This window comes from Ctenopharyngodon idella, chromosome 10 (genome assembly GCF_019924925.1).
Source record: "Ctenopharyngodon idella isolate HZGC_01 chromosome 10, HZGC01, whole genome shotgun sequence".
Taxonomy (NCBI): domain Eukaryota; kingdom Metazoa; phylum Chordata; class Actinopteri; order Cypriniformes; family Xenocyprididae; genus Ctenopharyngodon; species Ctenopharyngodon idella.
The window spans coordinates 41,135,513-41,157,456 of record NC_067229.1 but is presented as its reverse complement, the minus strand read 5'-3'; the positions used below and the strand labels follow the sequence as shown (position 1 = coordinate 41,157,456).

The 21,944-nt window shown below is 36.3% G+C and overlaps 1 protein-coding gene and 1 long non-coding RNA gene across 2 annotated transcripts in view; one reads left to right on the top strand and one right to left on the bottom strand.

Annotated features, from left to right (window-relative positions):
• LOC127521821 (reticulon-4 receptor-like 1) overlaps window positions 1-21,944 on the bottom strand; it is a 123,533-nt gene that overhangs the window by 74,664 nt on the left and 26,925 nt on the right. The gene's annotated exons all lie outside the window — the stretch shown is intronic.
• LOC127521864 (uncharacterized) lies at window positions 10,540-15,483 on the top strand. The gene is made up of 2 exons (XR_007932477.1): window positions 10,540-11,128; window positions 14,681-15,483. It is a non-coding gene; the product is annotated as an uncharacterized LOC127521864 (long non-coding RNA).

Sequence of the window (21,944 nt, the reverse complement as noted above, 5' to 3'; positions counted from 1 at the left end):
CGCTCCGAACCACTGATTCGAAACAAAAGATTTGTAAAGCTTCATGAAGCAGTGTTTTGAAATCGCCCATCACTAGATATTGTTAAATAAAGTCGTTATTTTGATTTTGGCGCACAAAGTATTCTTGTCGCTTCAAGGTTGAACCACTGTAGTCACATGAACTGTTTTAAATATGTCTTTAGTAGCTTTCTGGGCATTTGAAAGTGTAAATTAACTTGCTGTCAAAGCAGGCCTCACTGAGCCATCGGATTTTATCAAAAATATCTTAATTTTTGTTCCGAAGATGAATGAAGGTCTTACAGGTTTGGAACGACGTGAGGGTGAGTAATTAATGACAGAATTTTCATTTTTGGGTGAACTAACCCTTAACTTGTTTTGGTCATTTCAGTGAATGATTCAGTAAATCGCTTATAACCAAAAAAGACTTTTCATTTGTCATCACCAACTGGTGATACAGCATGCAGAAAGGGCCACTGAACAAAGCTGAATTAAACTTTTTGGTGAGCAGATTTAACCGAAAGAATCAAAATGCCCTCTACTGTGTGTGTGTGTGAGTGAAAAGGAGTGTGTCCTTGAGTCAAGCTGGTTGGAGGAGAAGATCAAACATGTTGGGATTAGTGGATGTCCTAATATGCTGATCTCAGCGCTTATGTGTCACAGCCAGGCCAGAACACCGTCCAAACACATTCGTCACACACCGTACCTTTATCTGTAACACACATGAACACACTCACTCTGTTCCTGGAACTAGTACACACTCGACAAACAAATCCATGACAGTTTGGACATCTGGCATGACGTCCTCAGTGTTTGTGTATGTACATAGTGATTTTATTCCTCAGAATTTCATGGTAGTGGTAAAAATGATTCATATTCATATTATAATCAATAGATTTTCTTACAATCGATTAAAATCAGGGCTGGGTATTGACATAAATTTCATGATTGATTGATGATTGATTATTTTGGATATAAATCTTGTACAGTACATGGCAAATTTTCTCAAGGAAAAAAATCTCTCAACTAATGCTGTAAACAACATAGGAGATAGTTGGTACTACTCTACCGTTTTTTGAAATATAAACACTTAAATGGTGGCTTGACGGATTTATTCAATCATGCATTAAATATTGAAGAACATTAAAAATTATAATGAATATGGTGCACATATTTAGCAAAATGCTACTCTCTAAAGTTCATTTTCCTTGCTGACTAACGAGTTTATGGTCACTGTATATGTTTTTTCTGAGGTAAATGTGACGTTACGTGACATTGTTTATTGACGTCTTTCCACTGTTGAAACACTGATTGGGCTATTACATAAGACATGATACAGATTTCGGTAAGTTATACTCTATCTTTTAACATAACTTCAGATGTTCATTCATGTTTATTTCGCGCTGTAAATGGTATTAAATCAGAGATGATCAGTTCATGTACCGGCCGCTTCTCTTGAACTGAGGCGATACAGCGAATTGTCACGCCACATTAAACAGCGTCAAAACGGTTTATTTTTTTTAATTTCGTAATAAAATGGACAGAATTTGAAATCTGAGACTTTGTTTCATATTAAAAGTAACAAAGCACAAAGCTTATTGCGATTTGTTTGATGGGAGGCGCGCTAAAATGTTCTGTTCATTCACCAACTGAAAACAGGATTTATTGATTCTTGGGATTTAAGAATCAATATCGTTTCGTAAAAATGAAATCGTATAAAATCAAGAAATCGATTTTTTTTTACGCATGTTTCAGTTCCTAATAAAGTTATGACCATCTCCAACCTTTTACTCACATTTTGCACTTGGTGAGTGTTAATTTTGGGACTCTGTATGCAAATATGTGTGATGCATGGTTTTCAATGTACTTTAAGTGGGTCACTGCCTGTCTCTATCCACACTGTGGTGAACAGAGGGAGCCGTGTTGTCATATCTGCAGCAAAGCCCAGGAGTAATTTCATGCATTTCCAAATGTATTTACTTGGATGAGAATTATTTAATTTATTCATTTATTTATTGCCGTTCTCAAGAGCAAATTCAAAAGTACAGCTTGTTTATTGCATGTGGAAGCGGGATAAAACACAGTGCAGCAGGTTCTGTCTAACTCATGCAGTATTTAATCTACTAATTTCTGTTCCTGTCAGAGCCCTTGGATAGCAGCCATCCTTCGTTGGGAGCGTGCGAAGACTCTTCCGCTGAAGAAGGTGGAATATGAGACGCTGCAGTGGCCCAGATTAGACATGGAACAGGAGATGATGCTCAACAGCCGCATAATGAGCTCCCTTTGGAGGATAAACGTAGGGATGCATGTCTGCAGTCACCTCTGAGATGTCTGCTTTTGTGTGGGGGTCAAAACATTTCAGAGTTTCTGGGGTTCAAAGACAATGAGCCTTTGCTAAGCCCCGCCTGGTTCACCCAAAAATGAAAATTGTCATAATTTATGTAAGTAAGTAAGCAAGCAAAGCTTTATTTATATAGCACCTTTTAAAAACAAAGTGTTTACAAAGTGCTTTAGAAGAGAAATACTTGTGTATACATAATACATAGCTTAGGACCAAAAGAACTAAAGGCAGACTTCACCTTCTGTAAACCCATTTTGTGTTTGCAAACAGCGATGATATTTTTTGTGGGTGGAGTCTACCTGGTGGTAGAAAAAAAAACAGTTCTACAGTAGCAGTCTGTGGAAGCCACGGAATAAAAGAATAAAAAAAAGTTAATTTCGAGTTTATATCTCACAATTCTGACTTTTTTCTCACAAATCCGAGTTTATATCTCACAATTCTTAGAAGGAAAAACAGAATTGTGAGATATACTCGTTATTCTGTCTTTTTTCTTAAGAATTAACTTTATATCCCGCAATCCTGATTTTTTTTTCCCCCGTCAGAATTGTTATATAAACTCAAAAGTCAGAACTGGGAGATATAAACACAAATGCAAGAAAAAAAGACAGAATTGTGAGATATAAATGTTATATATTTAAAAGTTATCTATGTAAAATGTTGTAGGTTTAAATATTATTTCATGCTGTAACTGTTATGTATGTATGTCCCCTTTGCACTGCATTTGTGAATATTATGTAGACTTACTGTTTACAACAAATTCATGCTTTAATAGTAGACTAATCATTGCAGGTTTCATCAGTCCAGTCTGTGACTTGCAACATAAACATCTGCGTTTAGCTTCAAAGGGTCTTTTTGACTATATTTTTTTGCATTCCGATTCTGACAACCAAAGGCACAACAAAACATTTTTCTCTTATTCTGTGGATTTTGCCCATTTTACTCCAATTAAGTGTGCATGCGCGTGCAGCTATAAGTAACGTAACTGTGACGTCTGCTCCAAAATGGTCTATACAGCTTGTCGAATGAAGAACAGTAATCAAAGGGGCAGAGCTTAGAGAAAGGCCAGTTGCAGAGTTAAAGTCACCATGAAATCAAAATTGATTTTTTTTTTTATGGAAAAATTTCAGTATTTATTATAAATGATTTATCCGTGCACATCAATATTTTTATAAGATTTATGTGCCCTCGTAATCTTTAATCAAAATAACTTCCCCACCCTCTAGTAACATCTCTTCACTGATGACGTTTACTGGCGTGAGGGCGTGACAACCTGTCATTCACATGACATCACAGCAATAACAAACCACAACCATCCAACTAGTTTTGTCAAAAGTACAGACTTCGGGACCAAGTCGGTACTGAAATTTAAAAATGTGTCGCTTTGAGCGCTGTTGAGCGGATTCGTAAACACCTCAGATTGGCCATTGTGTTCACGTGCTCATTAGATATGTCTGTGATCTACATCCAACAATCCAATCAATTCCAGATGGATAAAATCAAGTTCCCACCCTACATATTTTCTTGTTCATGAAGCCATTTTACTTGGATATACATCACAATAGGGGAAAATCAAATACTGTTTCATGCCGACTTTAAACAGTGTACGTTTTATAGTAGGCGAAGTATGAAGCAGTCAAAAACTCTTATTTTTGGCCAGGAAATGACGGGATGGAGATCAGAAAGTCATTATTTCTTGTCAATTTCCTGGCCTTTCCATGCTCAGAAACACAATTTTAGTGAAGCGCTAAAGAACTGCTGTCAATACAATAAAGCACATTTTTGACTGCTTTATACTTTGTCATCATTCTTTCATCATATTCTCTTACCCTCATATTGTTTTATTATTATTATCATTTATTATGTTTCTTCTGTGTTTATAAAGTATATTTATTAAAAAAACGCCATAAAAGTGACAATATATTGAACTGCAATAATGCTTCTTTTGTTCAGCAGAATAAAGAAAATCAAATGGATTTGGAGCAAAATGAGAGTAAATCATGACAGATTTTTCATTTCTGAGTGAACTATCCCTTTAAGAGCTTTTGTTTATTCCTCTCATAATAATGCGACTTCATCAATTGTCGCGTTAGCTTGAGAGCCATTTTTCATTTTAATGTGTTTTCCACAGCACACTCACCAAGTCCCAAAAATTGAAACAAGCTTCAATTATGTCAAGAACCCGTTTGGAGGCTTTGGCTTGTTATACAAGCTTTGCAGAATGAGATACCGCCCATATTATGCAGCTGATTTAGCCCTCTGTTGTCCAGTTCCTCTCTTATCTTCCTCTCTGAGTGCATAGCTTTCTCTTTTTTGCTGTTCTTATTGCAAAACCCACATTAGGATGAAATAAACACACAACGGTCCACACATCAGTCCGAATGCAAATGACTCGATAGACAGACTCTGCGACCGGAGGACGTGTTTACAGACGCTAAGCCCTTATTAAACAAACATCTGTTCAAGAGAGACGCACTCTTACACGCTCAGTGAGCGGCATGTGACGTCCTTTCATAAGAGCGCTAGCAACTCTCATAATCCATTGCTTGTGTCCCAGCACTGGGCTTCAAAAATATGCAGATGGAACAGCAAAAACACACACACACACACACACACACAGAATGTGTCCTGATGGCTTTAAAGTTAAAAAAAAAAAAAGTTCTCCTTTAAAATTTCCTTTACACATCTCTGAACACTTTTCTCCTTTTTTCCAGAGACTGTTTTTCTCAGAAATGGACAGAAGTAGGTCAAGCCGTGAGCAGAGGAGGCTAGCTTTAGCAGACCTCAGCTGCAAGCTAAATGCACCTGTCCAGGCCTTCACCCCACAATATCACCTGTCTCTTACAACAGCTGTTTAAATGCCAGCAGACGCTGCAGCGGAGCTAAAGGCAAGTTATAATTGCATTTCATGTCCGAATTAAGGACAGAAAGTCAGGCTAACCTTAATTATCTCAACACAACCTGCACAAAGGGGTTCAGGAAATAAAATGGCACATAGCAGAAACATTTTAAAAGGGTCAGAATCTCTAGACACACATTTTTATGGACAAAATAGGTCAGTAACACTTTACATTAAGGTGTCATTTGTTAACATTAGTTAATGCATTTACTAGCAGAAACTAACAATGAGCAATCTACGTTTACAGCACTTATTAACCTTTGTTAATGTTAATTAATAAAAATGTTCATGTTAGTGCATTAACTAATTTTAACAGAACTTTTGATTATATTCATTGAGTCCATTAAGTTCCACAAGCTCCTAAATGGCACTCTTACATCCTAGTCTCTCATCTTTCTACTCTTCCCATCTCTTCCTCTCCTCCTTTAGATCTCGCTTTGTTATCTCCCTTTTTCTCTGTAGTTATTTTCTGTGTTTTCTTCCTCCACCCTATTATTAGAGATAGTTCCTGTGATTTTACTTTTGCTACACCCTGTTCTCAGTAATGGCTTCTTTCCGTTTGTTTCCGATCAGTAATGTGTCTGTCGATAGCAGCATTGCTGACCCCGGTCGGCCCTGGCTCAGCGTGCCTGTCACATGGAAGAAAACACCCCCCCTCCTCCTCCTCCTCCTCCTCCCTGAGGGACCCACTCAATACGCAGTCTAACTAGCGTGTTGTCTCTCCCTAACAGACTCGTTTGCCTCTGTGTGGGTACATGATTTACACATTGGGATCCTTGCGCGGTACAGGTCGTGGTGTACTAGCGGCTCATGCAGGGTTAGGGTCAGGAGAAAGCTGTCAATCAAACTCGGCCACTCTTTCACATACTATGCCATATACTTTCAATACTATAACTTTAACTGCAGAACAATTTATTGACCTTAATTTATGCATTTAATCGCCAACTTTTAAGATAATTGTTTGCTTATTGACTGGTTTCTGGGCATGGTGTGTTTGTCCAACTGGTGATGTCAAAGAATTTGAAATAATTTTGAAAGTATCTATTATTTTTAGGGATGCACAATATATTATCAGATCAGTATTGTATTTGCGAATATTTTAGCGATTATTTTAGTGATTGTGCATGCCAATTTATTCTAATTTTACATTTAGATTATCTTTACCATCATCTAAAGCTCAAAAGTTCATTTTTAGAAATAGTGATGATTTAATAACACCGTTAAATGTAATCTTTTGCAAAATAAATTAATCAAATTTAAAAATTTAAAAATAAATATCCATTTTTCATACTGTACATTATAATGTTGTGATTCCTAAAATCACTTGTAGCATTTAAAATGATTAATTTTAACTTTTTAGTGTTTCATTTTTATGTATTCAGACAAAATAGTATACATATTTAATATCGGCCATTTTACATGAAAATATTTTAATTTCGGTGCATTCCTAATTATTTTTGTTGTTCTTGTTGGCGATGTGATTTGATATATGCTTCACCTATAAGATTTTATTTTCTGTCAGCATGAAAATACATAATGTAAAGACCAATCACAAATCAGCATGCAAATGAATGTAGGAAGAAGACCAATCACAATTCGCAATTCAGGCAAACATTACAATGACATCATCATTTTTCAAACATTCTAAAAATAAAAAAATAATAATAATAAAAATCATGAATCTTATTTCAATCAGATAGTTAATCTAAAAAAATAAAAAATTCTGTTCTAAAAAAAATATATTTTTGTCACCCTTTTCTGTCTCTGTGGAACATAAAAGATGTTTTGATTTTATTTTTTTTTTTTCCATACAATGAAAGTCAATGGGTTCCAATGTTGTTTGGTTCCCAATATTCTGCAAAATATCTTCTTTTATGTTCTGCGGAAGAAAGTCAGTCATACAGGTTTGGAACAACATGAGGGTGTGCAAGTGCTGACAGAATGTTTTTATTTTTATTGTTTTTTTAGTGGAGTATTGCTCTAAAACTGAAAAAAAAGAAGGTTTAAATAGAGTTTATACACTAAGCATTCCAAGCTGAAGTAATTGCTAAATTTGTGGAGAATAAAATGAAAAAGGAAATATCAATAACAACCTAAAAAAAACCTTCAGCTTCTAGTGACTAATACAGCAACAGGTCTCTTCTATTTCAGCAGAAGGAAGTGTGAAATATAGCACTTTTCATTATGTTAGTCCTTCATACCGATCAGCGAATGCAATGGCAAAACATCAGCACCAAGGACAGCTCCAGGATGGGCTAATACGCTGCTTCAACAGGATTTGCTGAATTTCAGGTACTGATTAATACAGGATTTCAGGACGGCGGACAGCTGTGGGATTCGCAGCCCATGAGGATGCTCATTTGAGCCGTCAGATCTGCTCTGCATCCTTTATATTGCTTCTGCAGAACGAAGGTAGCTAAGAAGATCATGTAGATTACGGACGCTCCCTCAGAGATGGGAATTAATAATAGGATGGTTTGATATCTCTTGTGTGCAAATAGAAAATATCATAAGGGTTTAAGCAGATAGAAAGGGATTGAAAACAAATGATTTTCTTTTAAAAATCAATGTCTCTTTAGATATCTAAGTCATCAAAATTAGATTAAATATATCAACCATATCTGTCGGATAGGAAGCGAATCATCTTCATGTTGTGTGGTTGAGAATAAAGGCAGGAGATTTAGAGTATTTGAGCCTAATATTTACAAAAGAAACAGCTCTGTCTTTCTCACGCATGCCTCAACCCTCATCGCACACATGCACACGTTCGATGGTAGTGGGAGTCTGTTATAGCTGTCCGGGTCAGATAAGATTGCACACTTAACGCCCACGTACTTTGTAATGAAGTTGAGGATATGCACATTTCTAATGTTGCAAATAATACAGCTACTCCCACACTGTGTTTTCCCTCCCTCTTTCTCTGTAGTCAGCGTGAAACCATCCCATCTCATCAGCAAACCCTGGGCTTTTTATGCAGCGTTTTACAGCTTTGTCTCACTTTGTTTCTCCAGGCGAAAGGTCCAACCCTCAAATCTCGGAGAGTCTTTCTGGGATAATCAATATGTTTTTACAGATATCTTGCAAATTAGAAAATTCAATTATAGCTAATTATCTACAATGGGGTCCCAAATGCTTCTCTTTTGCATTTTTAAAAAAAATACTTATTATATTATTAGTTTTATTTTCTAAATACATTACATTATTATAAGGTTTTATTAATTGATTTAATATATAATATTAATATAAAATATATTAAAATATTATATAATGATTTTCATTTAAAAAAAAAAACTTCATTTGCACAAAATTCAAGTATTGCGTTTGTCAAGCCCAATCGTTCCACCCTGTCACCCAAGTTAGTGTAAGAACAATTAAATTAATGTAATTTATGTAACAAAAATGTAAATAAAATAAAAATTAAATTTAATTATATATATATATATATATATATATATATATGTATGTATATATTCGTATTATTATATTATTTATTTTATTTATTATATTATTTGTGTTATTTTTAAATACATTACATTAATAATGTAATGATTTATTAATTGATTTATTATATAATATTAATTTTTATCATACAAAAAAAATCTTAATTTTCAGTATATTTACTTAATTTTTGCACAAAATTGTAGTATTGCGTTTGTCAAGCCCAAACGTTCCACCCTGTTACCCAAGTTACTGTAAGAGCTATTAACAAAAACTAAAAAAAAAAAAAATATATATATATATATATATTATATTATATATAAATTAGTGTTATTTTTAAATACATTACATTAATAATATAGTGATCATATTGTTAATTGCATTTGTCAAGCCAAATCGTTCCACCGTGACCCAAGTTACTATAAGAACAATTAACGAAAAAAAAAAAAAAAATATATATATATATATATATATATATTTTTTTTTTTTTTTTTTTTTTTTTTTTTTTTTTTTCCGTTAATTGTTCTTATAGTAACTTGGGTAACGGTGGAACGATTTGGCTTGACAAATGCAATTAACAATATGATCACTATATTATTAATGTAATGTATTTAAAAATAACACATATATATATATATGTGTTATTTTTAAATACATTACAATAAAAATATAGTGATTTATTAACTTATTTATTATATAATATTACTATAAAATATATTATAATTTTTTCATTACAAAAAGAATTAATTTTCAGTACATTTACTCAATTTTTGCACAAAATTGTAGTATTGCATTTGTCAAGCCCAATCGTTCCACCCTGTTACCAAGTTACTGTAAGAGCTATTAACAAAAACTAAAAAAAAATATATATATATATATTATATTATATATAAATTAGTGTTATTTTTAAATACATTACATTAATAATATAGTGATCATATTGTTAATTGCATTTGTCAAGCCCAATCGTTCCACCCTGTTACCAAGTTACTGTAAGAACAATTAACGAAAAAAAAAAAAAAAATATATATATATATATATATATATATATATTAAATATATATATATATATATATATAATATATTAAATATATATATATATATATATATATATATATATATATATATATTAGTGTTATTTTTAAATACATTACATTAAAAATATAGTGATTTATTAATTTATTTATTATATAATATTACTATAAAATATATTATAATTTTTTCATTACAAAAAGAATAAATTTTCAGTACATTTACTCAATTTTTGCACAAAATTGTAGTATTGCATTTGTCAAGCCCAATCGTTCCACCCTGTTACCAAGTTACTGTAAGAGCTATTAACAAAAACTAAAAAAAAAAAATATATATATATATATATTATATTATATATAAATTAGTGTTATTTTTAAATACATTACATTAATAATATAGTGATCATATTGTTAATTGCATTTGTCAAGCCCAATCGTTCCACCCTGTTACCAAGTTACTGTAAGAACAATTAACGGAAAAAAAAAAAAAAAATATATATATATATATATATATATATATATATATATATATATATATAATATATTAAATATATATATATATATATATATATATATATATATATATATATTAGTGTTATTTTTAAATACATTACATTAAAAATATAGTGATTTATTAATTTATTTATTATATAATATTAATATAAAATATATTATAATTTTTTCATTACAAAAAAACCTTAATTTTCAGTACATTTACTCAATTTTTGCACAAAGTTGTAGTATTGCATTTGTCAAGCCCAATCGTTCCACCCTGTTACCAAGTTACTGTAAGAACTATTAACAAACATTATATTTCTCATATATATATGCTAAACCTCAAGTAAAAACAAAGGGAACAAGACACATTTTTGTACCCTGCAGGTAGACAGACAGATGTCTCTATTTCTGATTTATCTGTCTTCTCTCTCTCTCCCACTCTCATATTGTTCCAGTCTGACTCAAACTCATCTACACGCATACACAGTCTGAGCGTGACTCAGAGTGAATGTGCTGTTTCAGAAAACAACTCATGCTTTTGATGAGGTTGCTGAACTTTTGGCCTGTGACTGCACATCTTTGGTAGAGCCATGAAAAGCAGCTTGACTCTCGAGAATCAACCGGAAAAGCAATTTAATGCAAAAAAAAAAAAAAAATGGCTCTGAAATATGTTTTTTCCCCTTCTTTCTGGCACATAACTTGAACGCGACCGCTGGGAGACAGCATTTTTCTTTTGATGTACGGAAAGCCGAGGTTAATCCAAATCTGCCTGCCTGCGATTTTCACAATGTATTACTTGAGCTTTAAATGTAAGTAATGGCTTTTCTATTCTGGGAGAGACCGCTGATGATTTTGCAGTTGGAGTTGGAAGAGAAGGAAGGAGTTGAGAGGAGGAACCAGAGTGTAACGAAGGAAGCAAAGAGGAAGGTAAATGACATAAGCAGAAAAAAATAGAATGAGAAAATGTGGGGAATGATTGTAAAAAAGAGAAAGGATAGAGTAAGAGGGGGAGCTGTAGTCTCAGCGGGGCTCGTTTAATGCAAACCTGTAATTAGCTCACCCCGCTGCTTAAACTCCTGTCTTGTCTGCACCTAAAGAGGGTTATCACAGGGCGAAATTGCTAATATCACAAAGCTCAGCTGTAATTTATACTCTCTCTCTTCAACACTTAATACTTAATGCAGAATGAGATAAATGTGAACAGCAGTACCTGTATTCTGACTATAGACAGTCTCTTAAAAGGTGCATACAATATATTTTCTATCATTTTACTTATTTTCCCCTGAAGCCCACTTACGTAAATACATTTTTTAATGGCAAAAACTGTCAAAATTTTGATTTTCATGACCATTTTCTATGGAGCCCCTAAAGGGATATATCGATGATTTAAAAAAAATATATATAAGGTGGGAGGAAAAACACAAAGTCTCTTGGGGAACGTAATGCTTTTGCGAGAGATCGCAAATGTTTTGTAAAAGATTGTAATACTTTAGTGAGAGAACGCAAATGTTTTGCGAGAGAACAAAGTTTCAAGGAGGAACGCAATACTTTTATAAGAGAACGCAAAGGTTTTGCAAGAGAACACAAAGCTTCTCAGGGGAACGCAATACTTCTGAGAGAGAACGCAAATGTTTTGCGAGAGAACACAAATGTTTCTCAAGGGAACGCAAATGTTTTGCAGGAAATCACAAATGTTCTGCGAGAGAAGGCAAATGTTCCAGGGGAACGCAATACTTTTGCGAGAGAACACAAAGTTTCTCTGAAGACCGCAACACTTTTGCAAGAGAACGCAAATGTTTCTCAGGGGAAAGCAAATGTTTTGCGAGAGATCACAAATGTTCTGCGAGAGAACACAAAGTTTCTCTGAGGACCACAATACTTTTGCGAGAGGTTGCAAATGTTCTGCGAGAGAACGCAAATGTTTTACGAGAGAACACAAAGTTTCTCTGAGAGAACGCAAATGTTTCTCAGGGGAACGCAAATGTTTTGCGAGAGATCACAAATGTTCTGTGAGAGAACACAAAGTTTCTCTGAGGACCGCAATACTTTTGCGAGAGAACACAAATGTTTCTTAGGGGAATGCAAATGTTTTGCGAAATATCACAAATGTTCTGCGAGAGAACGTAAATGTTTCTCAGGGGAACGCAAATGTTTTGCGAGAGAACACAACGTTTCTCGGGGGACTGCAATACTTTTGCGAGAGATTGCAAAGTTTCTCGGGGGACTGTAATACTTTTGCGAAGGATCGCAAATGTTCTGCGAGAGAACGCAAATGTTTTACGAGAGAACACAAAGTTTCTCTGAGGACCGCAATACTTTTGCGAGAGAACGCAAATGTTTCTCAGGGGAACGCAAATGTTTTGCGAGAGATCACAAATGTTTTGTGAGAGAACACAAATGTTTCTCAGGGGAACACAAATGTTTTGCGAGAGATCACAAATGTTCTGCGAGAGAACACAAATGTTTCTCAGGGGAACGCAAATGTTTTGCGAGAGATCACAAATGTTTTGTGAGAGAACACAAATGTTTCTCAGGGGAACACAAATGTTTTGCGAGAGATCACAAATGTTCTGCGAGAGAACGCAAATGTTTTGCGAGAGATCGCAAATGTTTTGTGAGAGATCACAAATGTTTCTCAGGGGAACACAAATGTTTTGCGAGAGATCACAAATGTTCTGCGAGAGAACACAAATGTTTCTCAGGGGAACGCAAATGTTTTGCGAGAGATCACAAATGTTTTGTGAGAGAACACAAATGTTTCTCAGGGGAACACAAATGTTTTGCGAGAGATCACAAATGTTCTGCGAGAGAACGCAAATGTTTTGCGAGAGATCGCAAATGTTTTGTGAGAGATCACAAATGTTTCTCAGGGGAACACAAATGTTTTGCGAGAGATCACAAATGTTTTGTGAGAGATCACAAATGTTTCTCAGGGGAACACAAATGTTTTGCGAGAGATCACAAATGTTTCTCAGGGGAACACAAATGTTTTGCGAGAGATCACAAATGTTCTGCGAGAGAACGCAAATGTTTTGCAAGAGATCACAAATGTTTTGTAAGAGAACACAAATGTTTCTCAGGGGAACACAAATGTTTTGCGAGAGATCACAAATGTTTTGTGAGAGATCACAAATGTTTCTCAGGGGAACGCAAATGTTTTGCGAGAGATCACAAATGTTTTGTGAGAGAACACAAATGTTTCTCAGGGGAACACAAATGTTTTGCGAGAGATCACAAATGTTCTGCGAGAGAACGCAAATGTTTTGCGAGAGATCGCAAATGTTTTGTGAGAGATCACAAATGTTTCTCAGGGGAACACAAATGTTTTGCGAGAGATCACAAATGCTTTGTGAGAGATCACAAATGTTTCTCAGGGGAACACAAATGTTTTGCGAGAGATCACAAATGTTTCTCGGGAACACAAATGTTTTGCGAGAGATCACAAATGTTCTGCGAGAGAACGCAAATGTTTTGCAAGAGATCACAAATGTTTTGTGAGAGAACACAAATGTTTCTCAGGGGAACACAAATGTTTTGCGAGAGATCACAAATGTTCTGCGAGAGAACACAAATGTTTCTCAGGGGAACACAAATGTTCTGCGAGAGAACGCAAATGTTTTGCGAGAGATCACAAATGTTTTGTGAGAGAACACAAATGTTTCTCAGGGGAACACAAATGTTTTGCGAGAGATCACAAATGTTTCTCAAGGGAACACAAATGTTTTGCGAGAGATCACAAATGTTCTGCGAGAGAACGCAAATGTTTTGCAAGAGATCACAAATGTTTTGTGAGAGAACACAAATGTTTCTCAGGGGAACACAAATGTTTTGCGAGAGATCACAAATGTTTTGTGAGAGATCACAAATGTTTCTCAGGGGAACGCAAATGTTTTGCAAGAGATCACAAATGTTTTGTGAGAGAACACAAATGTTTCTCAGGGGAACACAAATGTTTTGCGAGAGATCACAAATGTTCTGCGAGAGAACTCAAATGTTTCTCAGGGGAACGCAAATGTTTTGCGAGAGAACACAAAGTTTCTCGGGGGACCACAATACTTTTGCGCGAGATCGCAAATGTTTTGCAAGAAAATGCAAAGGTTTTTTGGGGAACACAATACTTTCCTCCCATCTCTATTTTTTTTATTCATTTTGTCCTCTTAGGGGCTCTGTAATTTTCCACTGTTTTTTGACATTTTTTTTAATAATAATATATACTATTGCTATTGTTTTTGTTTTAATTTCCATTTTGTCTCATGCAAAAAAGCAGACTAAACTATTTATCAAAAAAACAGTGAAAGACAATGTTAAATTAAGTGTGCATACCCAAGTAATATTCATGAGCTCTGCATTCACCATTCCGTGACATCACATGAGAAATGCTCTTGGCTTAATGTGCCTCTTCCGGGAGGGTTTGTGCGTGTAACTGTACACACAAGTGCATTTTCTGTGAGGCTCATTTTGTGCACCTCTGCTCCACAGTTTTTACCCTCCTGGCCTGCACTGCTGGAGCAGACGACCTATCTGCCCCGGCTCACGGCTGAATGCTAGGATGATTGCTGCGGGAATAGGGGATAATAGAGGAAAACTTGCGGGTTTCTCTCTCTTTCTCACTTTGAGGGAGCTCGCTCTCTAGAACAAAGGACCTATAGGAGCTCCGCATCCGTGATCAGGATGTTTCATATTTCACAGCAGGTGGCAGGGTTGGCGCCTATGAATGAGCGGGTTTGGTATATATCATTCATATATGTGGAAACACCAGCTGCAGTTTCTGTGCAGCAATACTCCCTCTTCAGTTCTCAATTTCCTTCTCTTCTCATTTGTGTAAAATTGCAGTAGAAATCTCCCTCCGTGCTCTCCTATCTCCTGCCAAGTGTCCTCTGCCCTTTTCCCATGATCCTTTACCTCTGTGTGACTCATCAGATAGAAACCAGCACTTTATTGCCTTCTCTGCACATTCAGCAACTTTGCAACAGTGTGAATTCAGTGCTTATTACACCTGGATGGATTGCAATTCAAAGAAATTTAACACAGGTAATGCATTTTGGGAAAGTGATTGTACTGGCCTAAAAAAGTTAATTGTCTGTCTGTCTATCTATCTGTCTGTCTGTCTGTCTCTGTCTGTCTATCTATCTATCCAGCTATATATCCAAAATTCACTATTTGTGCTCCACAGAAAACTATTCCTTTCAACTATAACATTAGACCCACTCTGAAATTGTTCACAAGCTCATAAGGCCCTTGGGCAATATTTGATGCATTGAATAAAAAAAAGTTTGTTCTCATTTCTGTGTTCGTGCATGTTGGGTGGCAATGAGAGCTGCCGGAGCATTTAACTGGCTAATTGAATGGCCCTGTGAAAAGAGCACAGCCATTATACGGCAGTATTATCTGAACCTATCGAGACTGCAAGGACACACAACGCCATCGCCATCCACAATGGATTGTCTGTCGTGTCGGTGATTAAGTATGCCAGTTTTGAGTGTTAAAGATGCCAGACGGGACGGTCAGGGCGTGGGCTTGGATTATTTGTATCTGACGTTTGATAAGAGCAAAGTCTAAATTACTGAAAGATGGATCATTTTTCCTAACCGCTCATGATCGAATGCTCAATCACAGAGACGAGATTATACACAAACTGCAGAATGTCACTAGATACTGTATGTCTTTTTCCTACTTTGACGATTTGACACGGTCGCCTCCTCTATGTCTGTTTCACATCCCTCTTTAATTTGGTGTCAATTCAATCTTGATGATCACACATGGCCATTAATTGCTCATGGTGACTCTGAAAAGAACAGTTTTCTTTGATCAAATAGGCATGTTGCTCTGCATATCTGGTCCTGAGGGGACAGTTCACCCAAAAAAGAAAAATTTGTCATTATTTACTCACACTCATGTCATTCCAACTTTTATGACTTACTTTCTTCTGTGGGACACAAATGCAGGGCAGAATATTTTTCCTGATCTTTTTCCATACAGTGAAAGTGAAAGGAGATGGATGGCATTAAGCTCCAAAAAAAGAGGGGGAAAAAAGCATGATAAAAGTACCAAAGTAGTCCACAACTACTGTGCTATATTCCAGATCTTCAACGGGTGTATGATAGCTCTGGTGAGGAAAAGACATTCATTTTTGTTGCAATTTTCACAATACACATTGTTTCAAAGCATCTTTACAGAAAATTTTGATGTTAATGTTTATAAATCTTACTATCTTCATGCTTTATAGTCATACATAGCAGATTAGAGCTGTGTTAGACTTTTGCCGTCATTTTGACGGACAGGTTCGTAAAAAAGTCCGTCATAATCAATTATTACCCATCATTTTAATTTTTATATTTTAATGATAAGACATTTAATAGCTTCTGATTTTGTCCACATTTTCATTTTTATTCACAAACTTACAGGATAAGCAAATAGGCCTAGGTTATGCATTTATTTATATTATTAAAAGAAAGTTGAACAAAGACTGCGTCACTTTTCAGTTTTCATCTTGAACAGTTGTCGAGGATCGTGAGTGAACGCGATCATCTTTTCCTTTTTACTACTTTACAGAACGAAATAAACATGAATGAAAATCAAAAAATATGTTGAAAGATACAGTCACTTACCAAAATCTGTATCACGTCAGTTCAATCAGTGTTGCAAACAATGTCACGTAACATTATACCTCAGAAAAGCCATTTGTTGACCATAAACTTAGAGTCAGCAAGAAAAATGACAAAACGAACTGGATTAGAAACTTAATTACGTAAGTATAAGTATTATAACTTTATTATTATAAAATGGACTTAAACTGGGTTCTCGCCTGTGTGTAATCAAACGCATCGTTTTCACTCGCGCTCTGCTGCTACATTGGTGTGCACTCACCACCAACTGGACAGGGGTGGGAATTACAGTTACAAGCAACATCAGCCTCAGTAATCTGTCAAAATGACGGACGGGCTGCAGATTTTTTCCGTCACTGCTAAAAAAATTCTGTCAATGACGGAAATTTTTCGGTTAACGCTACCTTTGAGATTATATAATAATAATAATAATAATATTATATATATATATATATATATATATATACACACACGTCACACTAACGCCGGTGACACTGCAGGACAGCGGTGGCGCGGCTGTCATGTCGACCGTCACAGCCTTACCGAACATCTCCTTTTGTGTTCAACTGAAGGAAGAAATTCGTAGATGTTTGAAACAACATAAGGAGGAGTAAATGATGAATTTTCATTTTTAGGGGGAAACTAATCCTAGCTTGATGAAAAATTGGATTTGGTTCAAGGGAAAATACAATGTGTGTGTGAGACGTTCTCAACTGTTCAGTATTCTGTGCTAAGGACACTTAGAGGAAAGCCCTGACAAGAGCAGATGCCTTTCCATTAGCGCACTACAGCTGGTGATGTGGACGGTGAAAGCACCATGCTCTGCCTGCTTCATCCTCAATTACTCGAGCTTGGTAAAAAGTCTCAGACCAAGAGAACTGATCGATACCACATCTAACCTTCCCAAACCACGCTCCCTCTCGTTATCTCTCTAGGCTAGAGGTAGCTTGTAGCCATTGTTTCCATTACAAGAGTGTGTGTGTGTGTTTTCAGAGGTGGGCCTTCAGTAATGGTCGGGGAGGAGAGGACTTTGTGTGAAAAGGGCAGAGTGTTATTTTGAGAGGATGTGCAGGCTGGTTCCCAGCCCTAAATCTGTCCGTTGGATGGATGTGAGGCTGAGGGAGAGGAACAGAGTGCAGCGCTGTCACGCGTCCTCGGCCTTGGACCAGAATCACAACCGACAGGTGAAAAATTGTTACTTTAAGAGATCCATCAGCATATGCTGCGTAAGGGCTAGAGGCTGAGGAGTTGGAGGATGGCTGGAGATTGAGAGGATGAGGGTCCTACTGTTGAGTTTTGCTTTATTTGCTACTGTTTTATTAGCAATACTTGCTTGGTACACCAGCTTCAGTCAAAAATACTTCTTTACTCATCCCACACCTTTCTAGTTAAGCTTTACTGTTTGTTGCCCCATCCACTGCACTGCAAAAATAAATCTTTATGCTGATCAAAGCATATAATAATAATAAGTGCAAATATTATCTGAATTTGCAATGACAATGTTGAAGGCATTTTTATTAGTTTATGGTCACATTTTCAGCCACGATTTTAAGGATTTTTTTTTTTTTTAAATGTAAATGACATTTAACAATTGCCGTTGCACACCTGTAAGTAATGGATAGGTGCGTTGGAGAGAAGACCAAAAAATCTAAAAAACAAAAAACAAAAAAATCCTGCACACATACTTGTAAAACGTATCAAAAATATTTTATTAGCAATGTTTCGGTCTCATGACCTTCATCAGGCATCAACATAGATTTTTGGAAATGTAAATGCCATAAAATGCCATTTTCAGCCCAAAATCTTTGGTACATCCTTAAGAAAAAGAGCAAGAAAAAGGAAGAGATGAAGAAATATATGACAGATAGAAAAGGAAAGAAAAAAATGGTTAGTTAAACAACTGATTTTGAAATAGCATACTATATATATATATATATATATACATACAGGTGCTGGTCATATAATTAGAATATCATCAAAAAGTTGATTTATTTCACTAATTCCATTCAAAAAGTGAAACTTGTATATTATATTCATTCATTACACACAGACTGATATATTTCAAATGTTTATTTCTTTTAATTTTGATGATTATTACTGACAACTAAGGAAAATCCCAAATTCAGTATCTCAGAAAATTAGAATATTGTGAAAAGGTTCAATATTGAAGACACCTGGTGCACTCTAATCAGCTAATTAACTCAAAATACCTGCAAAGGCCTTTAAATGGTCTCTCAGTCTAGTTCTGTAGGCTACACAATCATGGGGAAGACTGCTGACTTGACAGTTGTCCAAAAGATGACCATTGACACCTTGCACAAGGAGGGCAAGACACAAAAGGTCATTGTAAAAGAGGCTGGCTGTTCACAGAGCTCTGTGTCCAAGCACATTAATAGAGAAGCGAAGGGAAGGAAAAGATGTGGTAGAAAAAAGTGTACAAGCAATAGGGATAACCGCACCCTGGAGAGGATTGTGAAACAAAACCCATTCAAAAATGTGGGGGAGATTCACAAAGAGTGGACTGCAGCTGGAGTCAGTGCTTCAAGAACCACTACGCACAGACGTATGCAAGACATGGGTTTCAGCTGTCGCATTCCTTGTGTCAAGCCACTCTTGAACAACAGACAGCGTCAGAAGCGTCTCGCCTGGGCTAAAGACAAAAAGGACTGGACTGCTGCTGAGTGGTCCAAAGTTATGTTCTCTGATGAAAGTAAATTTTGCATTTCCTTTGGAAATCAGGGTCCCAGAGTCTGGAGGAAGAGAGGAGAGGCACACAATCCACGTTGCTTGAGGTCCAGTGTAAAGTTTCCACAGTGAGTGATGGTTTGGGGTGCCATGTCATCTGCTGGTGTTGGTCCACTGTGTTTTCTGAGGTCCAAGGTCAACGCAGCCGTATACCAGGAAGTTTTAGAGCACTTCATGCTTCCTGCTGCTGACCAACTTTATGGAGATGCAGATTTCATTTTCCAACAGGACTTGGCACCTGCACACAGTGCCAAAGCTACCAGTACCTGGTTTAAGGACCATGGTATCCCTGTTCTTAATTGGCCAGCAAACTCGCCTGACCTTAACCCCATAGAAAATCTATGGGGTATTGTGAAGAGGAAGATGCGATATGCCAGACCCAACAATGCATAAGAGCTGAAGGCCACTATCAGAGCAACCTGGGCTCTTATATCACCTGTGCAGTGCCACAGACTGATCGACTCCATGCCACGCCGCATTGCTGCAGTAATTCAGGCAAAAGGAGCCCCAACTAAGTATTGAGTGCTGTACATGCTCATACTTTTCATGGTCATACTTTTCAGTTGGCCAAGATTTCTAAAAATCCTTTCTTTGTATTGGTCTTAAGTAATATTCTAATTTTCTGAGATACTGAATTTGGGATTTTCCTTAGTTGTCAGTTATAATCATCAAAATTAAAAGAAATAAACATTTGAAATATATCAGTCTGTGTGTAATGAATGAATATAATATACAAGTTTCACTTTTTGAATGGAATTAGTGAAATAAATCAACTTTTGATGATATTCTAATTATATGACCAGCACCTGTATATATGTATATATATATATATATATATATATATATTAGTAGTGGCCAAAAGTTATGTCTGGTTTAGGAAAATTGACATCTTCACCCTTTATTCAAATTATTAAAAATTTATTATAAAAGATTTTGTAAGCGTATTGCATGCTTGGAGTTAATTTTTTTATTTGTGATAACACATTGAAACATGCCAAATTATGCGGATATAAGTTTTGGCCAGGCTGTCAGACATAGAAGTTATGAACACATGCAAAAACGAGAGAACCAACAAAATATTAATAACTGATTATGTTGTAGTCAATGTATGCTTTTTCCTGCGAGCTTTTTGTTTTTCTATACATTTCTATTCATGATTTCCTGTATTTTACCCTTTTTTTTGCCAAATAATTTTGTAATATAAATAGCTTAACCAAGTTTAGTGTTTTGCTCTTCCCTCATATTTAAAACATTTTAAAATATAAAATATTTTGATGGTTTAATCAAACTTGTAGGGTCATTAAAAACAAACCCCAGACCAATCCCCCAATATATATACACACGTGTAACGGAGGCCAGCTAGTAGTCGCTGTGTGAGTAAACTCACTCCTCTGAACTCAAGAGGTGCTCTAGCGACTGACGCTAGAGATTGCAGTCTTTGATAGAGCGCCCACCTCCCATGCGGACGGGCCCAGGTTCGCGTCCCGCTTGGAGCGGGCAGGTGTGGACTAGAGGGGCTACATTGGTGCCGTGACCCGGATGGGAGTGAGGTTTAGGGGGTTGAGTGTAACGGAGGCCAGCTAGTAGTCGCTGTATGAGTAAACCTTACTCCACTGATCTCAAGAGATGCTCTAGCGACTGACGTTAGAGGTCGCAGCCTTTAGCCTCCTTGTTAGAGCATCCGACTCCCATGCCGGAGACCCAGGTTCGAGGCCTCTGCAGAGCGGGGCAAGTAGGACCTGGGTAGAGGGGTTACACACGCACACACAGGGTCATAGCTGTGGTATCCGGGGCCACGATGCAGGTTGTTGCTTTGGGCCCCCTAGAATGGTCACCACCCTTTCTTTGCCTGTTAGCAACGGCCCTATATATAAAAGTCTTACACTTTTATTGACGCCTGTTGATGCCTCATTACACTAAAACAAACGTTTTTAATTACAAATGCCATTTTTCGCTTATATTCAGTTATACTGCAACAGAATAACCTGTTGTTCTGACATACTGTAGCATAAAAAGGCCATTGATATGAGTCTTTTATCATATTAATCATATTCGTTGAAACACTTCTCATATATTTGTGGGAAAAACTAGAAGAAAAAATTACTTGGTGCACTTTTAAACTAAACCTACACTAGAACCATTCTTGACCCAGACTCTTGGGGGAAAGCTCTGATGCGATTGGTCAATTCAGTGCCTCACATCTGTATTATTCAGGGCCCCTGTCCTTTCTGTCTTCTTCATAGGACATATATGAACCTACTGACAGGGGTACAAAGGACCTCAGCCGAGTTAGACCTCAGGGTGGACTTTCTCCAGTGGCCCAGAGTGTATAAATCTTTAATCACATCCCCCCATGCCTTTCCATGACAGACCAGAGGGCTCAGCCTGTCTCT